The sequence below is a fragment of the Gavialis gangeticus genome, unplaced genomic scaffold (genome assembly GCF_001723915.1).
Source record: "Gavialis gangeticus isolate Ggan-Ray unplaced genomic scaffold, GavGan_comp1, whole genome shotgun sequence".
Classification (NCBI taxonomy): Eukaryota; Metazoa; Chordata; order Crocodylia; family Gavialidae; genus Gavialis; species Gavialis gangeticus.
The window spans coordinates 23,758,920-23,765,644 of record NW_017729006.1 but is presented as its reverse complement, the minus strand read 5'-3'; positions in this window follow the sequence as shown (position 1 = coordinate 23,765,644).

The following is a 6,725-nucleotide window of genomic DNA, read 5'->3' as shown; positions in this document are numbered from 1 at the left end:
CCCCCCCCCCCCCCCCCCCCCCCGCTGGAGCAGCAGGGGGTGTGGCTAGCCCCAGAAGTAGCCTCAAGTGGATGGGGAAGGAGGGGGTTAAACTCCCCTCTCCCTGCCCTGTCCAACTGGCATGGACATCTCGCTGCTCCAATAACAGGGGTGGGGTCATGGCCAGAAGCCAGTTGGTATGGCTCCCTGAGGTGAAGGGGGCAGGGAGAGGGTTTATTCTCCTGCTCCCTCCCCTCCCACTGGGGGACAACATCTGGGGTCTGCCAGCCTGGGTCACTGCCTCTGCTGCTTGCACCTGGTCAGGCAGACCCTGGTTGGGGTTCCCTGGGGGAAGAGGGTATGGAGGGGGGAATAAACTCCATCCCTTCCCCCTTTTGCCTCAGGGGGCCATGCCAGACTGCTGCTTGGACATGCCCCAGCCCCTGCCACTGCAGTAGTAAGGGGCAGGTGGTGGGGAACTTGTCATGGGCTGCTAGGCCAGGCAGACCCTGTCTTAGATCTGTACTGGTAGGGTTGGGGATGGAGGCAGGAATTAAACTTCCCACCTCTATTCACAGTCTCACAGAATAGTCACAAGACTCCTGATTTCCAAATGAAATTAATCCTAACTCGCAATCTCAGGATCTGCCTTCCAGTACATGTAGAGAGTGCCCAGCAGGTAAATTTGTGGAGGGAAAGGGATAGGAGGAGACAGACTGAGGCCCCCATGGTGAGGGAGGGAGTGGGGCAGGGGCTGGGGTAAATGGGGTTGTTGCATAAATTGCTGATTTTATCCCCTGGAGGCTAGTCCAATTCACCTCTAGAAGAGAGTCACACTTTCAGGCTGGATCCAACTCTATTTTATTGCTTGCAAGCAGGCCGACAGAGGAGCTTGTTGCTCAGATCAGTGTCGACCCTAAACAAAGAGCGCACGTGGCTGTTATTGAGCTAGCATTTTTTTCAGTTGACGTGTTACATTTTGATTGGTCATTTCAAACCAAAACCTGAGCAACCTATAAGACATATGTAGTGGGCCATCCTGTACCATGTGGGTGGAAAGTTACAGAATGCAGGGGTTAATACTAAAACAAGGAACAAAGAAACATAGAGAAAAGTATCTATTTTCACTACAGGGTCCTGGGGCTGGGGCAGGTCGTGTAGCAGGAAGCTCATCCATAGCATGGGGGACAGGGCACAGCTGCCTGCTGTAGCATACACCCCTGAGGGAGGCATGGGGGGCACATGCCCCTGCAGATTTATGTGCAGGGCAGAGGTGGGATGCCCGCATTGTGGCCAAAGGCTCTGCATCCTGCTGTCTTTCCCTGGGGGCCATGCAATGCTGTGTGTGCCTGCCGCCCACTGGGTGGGTAGGGGACATGCTGCACAGCCAGTGCACAGCTCCCAGGGGTAGGGGCTAGGGTGAATGGGGCCCTGGGGCTCTCTGCCCTATGGGTGTGTCATCCAGAAGAATGGGGGGGGGGGGCCTGGCTCCCTGTCACAGCATGCATCCCTGGGGGAAGCATGGCAGGCATGTGCCCCCTACAGGGCAGAGGCCAGCTGCAGAGTGGGGCCCCGTGCCTTGCTGCCTTTGCCCTGGGAGCTCAGCCGCACAATGTCATTGCTCCCAGGAACCCATTCACCTCAGCTCCTTCCCCATTCCCTCCCTCCACTGTGGGGGGTCTTGATCTCTTCCCCTGCCCCTTCCCTTCCACTTGCCAGCTGGGTGCTGTCTCTGTGTCTGTCTCTCTGCGTGCTCCTCACTTCGAAGCCACAGCCTCCCAGCCCTGCTGCTACCCCTCACTCCTGACATACAGTACCTCACATCCTGCCAGGGTATGCGGGGACCATCCTTCCCCAGTTCCAAACCCCACACAGCCACCCACACCTTCACAAATATCCCCCCCCACCTCACTCACTCACTCACTCTTCCATTTAAGTGCCAATTTCTTGATTTTATTTTATTTTTTTAAGGGTTCATCTCAGGATTTTTGGCATGGTGAGCTTGGTAATGCTGCATTCTCTACTCACTGCTGCTGGGGCTGGCCATGTGCCTCACCACTTGAGCAGCGATGGCAGGCATGGGAAATGCCTAGCAAGGGCTGCTTCCCCATTCTTCCTCCAGGCACACGCCAGCTGGGCTCCCTGGAGGCCAGGGTGGGGGTTTAAACCCCTCCCCAACCATACTCAACCTACCCGGGCCTGGCCACACCCCATCTCAGCACAGCTTCCCTGAAGACGAGTGCTTGTAGTACATCCCAGCTTCCAGCCTGAGCCACTGCCAGTATGTGGCTGCATTTCCAGAATCAAAAGTGAATGTCTATTCACTTGCAAATTGGTTCAATCTATGCAGGTTAAACTAACCTGCAAAGATTGAATCAGTTCAGGCTTAGGCGTTTTGTGTGTCTGTACTTGGGCCTAGTGTCCCATGCTAGAATCCCACTCAGTCCTTCCCTCCTTTGTCTGCTTATCTGCTCAAAGTCCTTCACCTTAATGTGTAGTGATGAGCTTGCAGTTCCATGCTGCTGCCTCCTTAGTGATGTCTTCATATACACTGGGGTTGAGAGTGATGGTTTGATGCGCCTCCATTTCCCACCACAAGAAGGAAATGGTCTGTCCTCAGCATATGTACACTGGAGTTACTACTATATCCCCTTCAGTGATATTCAGATTGCAGCTCCTTTACTCTTCATATTACCACATGTGGCTCTTAAGGCAATTAAAATATTATAAATAGTCTTATTTTTTTTACTGTGCTTATAGTTTATCCTTCCTGTAGATATGGGTAGTGCACCCCAAACACAACTTACAGTACTAGTATATCATAGGGTTTTTTGGTTTTTAATTTTTTTTTCCCCATTTGGAACTGACACTTCACCTAGTTTTGAAGTTATGTTGTTGCCATGATGGCTCAGGAAAGTTACACTACAGGAGTGAATCTACATGCATGTGTACACATATGCATGCCCATTACACTACAGGAGTGAATCTATGCATGTGCGCATATGCATGCATGGTATGTTACACTACAGGAATGCATATGTGTGTGTGTGTGCATGCACACCCAGCATGTTACACTACAGGAGTGAATTTATGCATGTGTGTGCATAGACAGATTTATTCTTGCAGTGTAACATGCTGCATCCACATACATGAACACACATACACAGGCGCATGTGTGGCATGTTACACTACAGGAGCAAACCTGTGCACATGTGTGTGGTGTTACACTTCAGGTGGGTGCGAGCACATGATGTATTACACTACAGGAAGGAATGCCTGTCTGCATGTGAGCGCATGCACCATGCCACACTAGGGGACTGGATCTGCGTGTGTGTGTTAAGGGGGAGCAGCCACATTGTTAGCCCATTTGTTTGCTGGCGGGGCCAGGAGAGTCCTGCATGCTCCCACCCTGCTGCCTTCCCACATGCCTCTTGGGACCCCCTGGTCATGGCAAGGGTTCTTGTGGGTGATATCTTGTATTGGACCAACTGCATGGTTGGGATAGACACAGGTAAGCTTTCAGGTACATAGGCAAGCTTCTTCAGGTCTGAGGAAGGGTATTGTGATACCTGAAAGCATACCTATGTCTATCCCAACCATGCAGTTTGCACAATAAAAGGTATCACTCCCAAGAATTCTTGCTTTTTGAACCCTTCACATAGTATTGTACTTATGTATTTTTTGTGGCTCTCTCTTAATGCAGACTACCCCTGTGGCTCCTGTACCAGTCAGGATTGAGTATCACTGCCCTTGAGAGGGTGTCCTTTATGTTTAGAGACTATTGCCTTCCTAATTAGGCAATAGAATGAGGTTCCAGTCCTGCCTGTGGTTTATGTTCTGCCACAATTCGAGTATAAATACTAATTTTGAAATATGGTGCAAACAGATCAAAAGGGAGCAAAAGTCTCCTGCTCTGCAAAGGACACCAACAATGAAATCCTTTAGGTTTGGTCTTTCATCACCGTTTTGTGTAACTATTTTAATCGGTTGTAATCTCTCCTTTTTCTTAACTCTGCAGTTATACCAGTACTAGCCACATAATATGAGTGCAGTTGTACTCAGTGTGGATGCAGTGTTAGTCATAAAATTGGTCTACCCTATGGACACAGCTATGTCAGCAGTTCTAGATGTGATGGAGTATGCTTTGTGACCTCTGTACTGTACCTGGTTTAAGTAAAATCCCATAGTGTAGTGGCAATTACCACATTTACTTGAATCAAAGATGAGATTTTTTTTTTCTCTCTTAACCTACTGAACATTGTGGGAAGTGGAAAGCCCCTTGTCTTGGATTTGAGATTAGGGTTACCATACATTCAGGTTTTCCCAGACTTGTCCTTTTTTTGGCCCCCTGTGCTGTGTCCTGGCAGGTTTTTAAAATAAATGTCCAGTTTTTCTGCTCTCCTTGGCTGGCTGCTTGGGGCTGGGAGCAGCAGGCAAGGTTATTAGCTGTCAGGGGTCACGTGCTCCCTGAGCAGGCTCTGGAGAGAGAAAGAGAAAACATGCAATGTGGGAGCTGCTTGAGCAGCAGGGCTAGGCTGGGTGGGGCAGGGGTCTGTGAGTTGGGAGTGAGGGGCACCAGCAGGGCTGAGGGGCAGGGCAGGGGGCTGCAGGTCAGGAGTAGGGGGCATAAGGGATGGGACGGGCGACTGGGTTGGGTTTGCAGGGTACTGGCCGTACCAGGGGGTTGCAGGTCGGGAGTGAGGAGCACCAGGAAGGGGTGAAGGGGGCAGGGTACTGCTGTTTGGGAGTGAGGGGCACTGGCAGGGCTGGGGTCAGTGGGTCTGGAGTGAAGGACAGCAGCATGGCAGGGGGGTATGGTTTGTCAGTGAGGGGTCACAGAATGGGCAGGAGCAGCACACCACCATGTCACTGCTCCCCCATCATCATATTCCCCCTGCTCTCTTCTCCCCCCTGACAATTGTCCTCTTTTTTGGACCTGGAAATATGGTAACCCTATTTTGAGTATAATCAGCAGCTGGGGGCAGGCAGATGCTGACTCCAGCCTTAACCCAGACTTGGAATCTGAGCTCCTCTTCCCTGTTGCCACTGACTCTCCATCTCCAGCCTTGGGTATGCAGCACATGCTGACTCTGACCCCTACCTGGTCACACAGCGGCTGCAGCTCTGGTGGCAGCTCCAGCTTTTACTCAGGCTGGAGCTGCTGCTACCAAAACCACTCCTGCATGAGCAGGCAGGAGACATAGCACTAGAGGCATTTTACACATGCTCTGGAGGTGGGAAGGGCACTTTAGAGTGTTTCAAGAGCTGCTCCAATTAAAGTGTTGCAGCATGTTGTGTATCAGCATCCCTGCACTTCAAAAGGTGGCAAGGGTGCTTTAACTAAAACTCAAGCTTTACCTAAAGTGCCCCAACCAGCATTTTGAAGCTCAGGGACGGTGATACATGAGACACAGAGGCTGGTTGGAGCGTGATAATTAGCATGTTCCAGCAGACTCGATTAATTGAGTCTGCTCTGACACACTGTAATTACAGCACATCGAAATAGCCTCCCGGCATGTCTATAGGCACTCTATGTGCCCTTGGCTAGAGCCAGATGCTAAGTGTTGGGAGGGGTTGGGGCAGAAACTGTGGTGCACAGAGTTGGCAGGGGGATAGGCACCAAGGGGGGTAGGTAGGAGAGGGCAGAGGGGACAAGGGGTCAGTTGGGTGGGGGTACAGGCATAGGGGGTGCAGGCATGGGGGCAGGTGACAGGGCAAACAAGCAGGAAGCAGGGCAAGTAGCAGGGGGCACAGGGCACTTGACTCCCTGCTGCAGCAATTGTAGGGGATGAATATTAGACTACTCTCCAATAATTAAAGTCTATACATGGAAAATTATAACACATTTTATACATTTTCTGGGCATAGGATCTAATTGTTTGGGGGAGATCATCCTAAATTCAAAACTATTTTGGATTCAGGCAGATATGGTACAGTATGAATAAACTTGTAGCTGTCTAGCATGTTACAACTGTGCATTATTGGGATTATTTTGCTTGGGAGAAGACAGTACAGGTTCCTGTTGCTGGTGTCACTGAATAAGTTATCACAAGTGATACCAGCAAAAGTACATATTTTGCCTGTAAAAGCCAATTCATACAGTAAGAGCGTTTTTCTCATATTGTGCACAGCTTCAGTTATACTGGTATAGAGCTTCCTGTCTACATTCAGCTGAACTAGTATCTTGTTCCCCTTCCCATACAGCAAATGCTAAGGAAGTTGTACTGTTTTCACTATACCACTACTACAGACTGGTATAACTTTTATATGCAGACAGGGCCTTATATGCATCTGTTGCCTTGCTGGGCATTAATAAAGCCTCTTGCTCATCATTTTTCTTATCATCACCACCCATCTATTTCTTCCATAAATAGGTCCAACTCCTTGCAGTTTCATTTCCTTATGTGCTTGGCTTGGAACAATGCAACTCAACAGGTCAAAATATTGCACTGTATGTAGGGGCTGGGCTAGTTTTGCAGCTGTTCCTTTAGTAAGCAAGAGTCTGGCTTACTGTTAAGTTTCGTTTTTAAAGCTGAGTTTGGAAACAAAACAAACTAGGTTTTGATTTCTGTGCTGTGACTCATTTCCCATAACAGCTGTGACTGATTAGAGATGGGGAGGTGTGTGTTTTGTTTATGGTGAAAGTATGTCTCCTTTTCTTTTCAATTTGAGAGCAGAATTATCTTAGAATTTAGTAATGGGTGTGTTCATAGGCAACGCACAGAGGGGCACATGCCCCCCCCCCC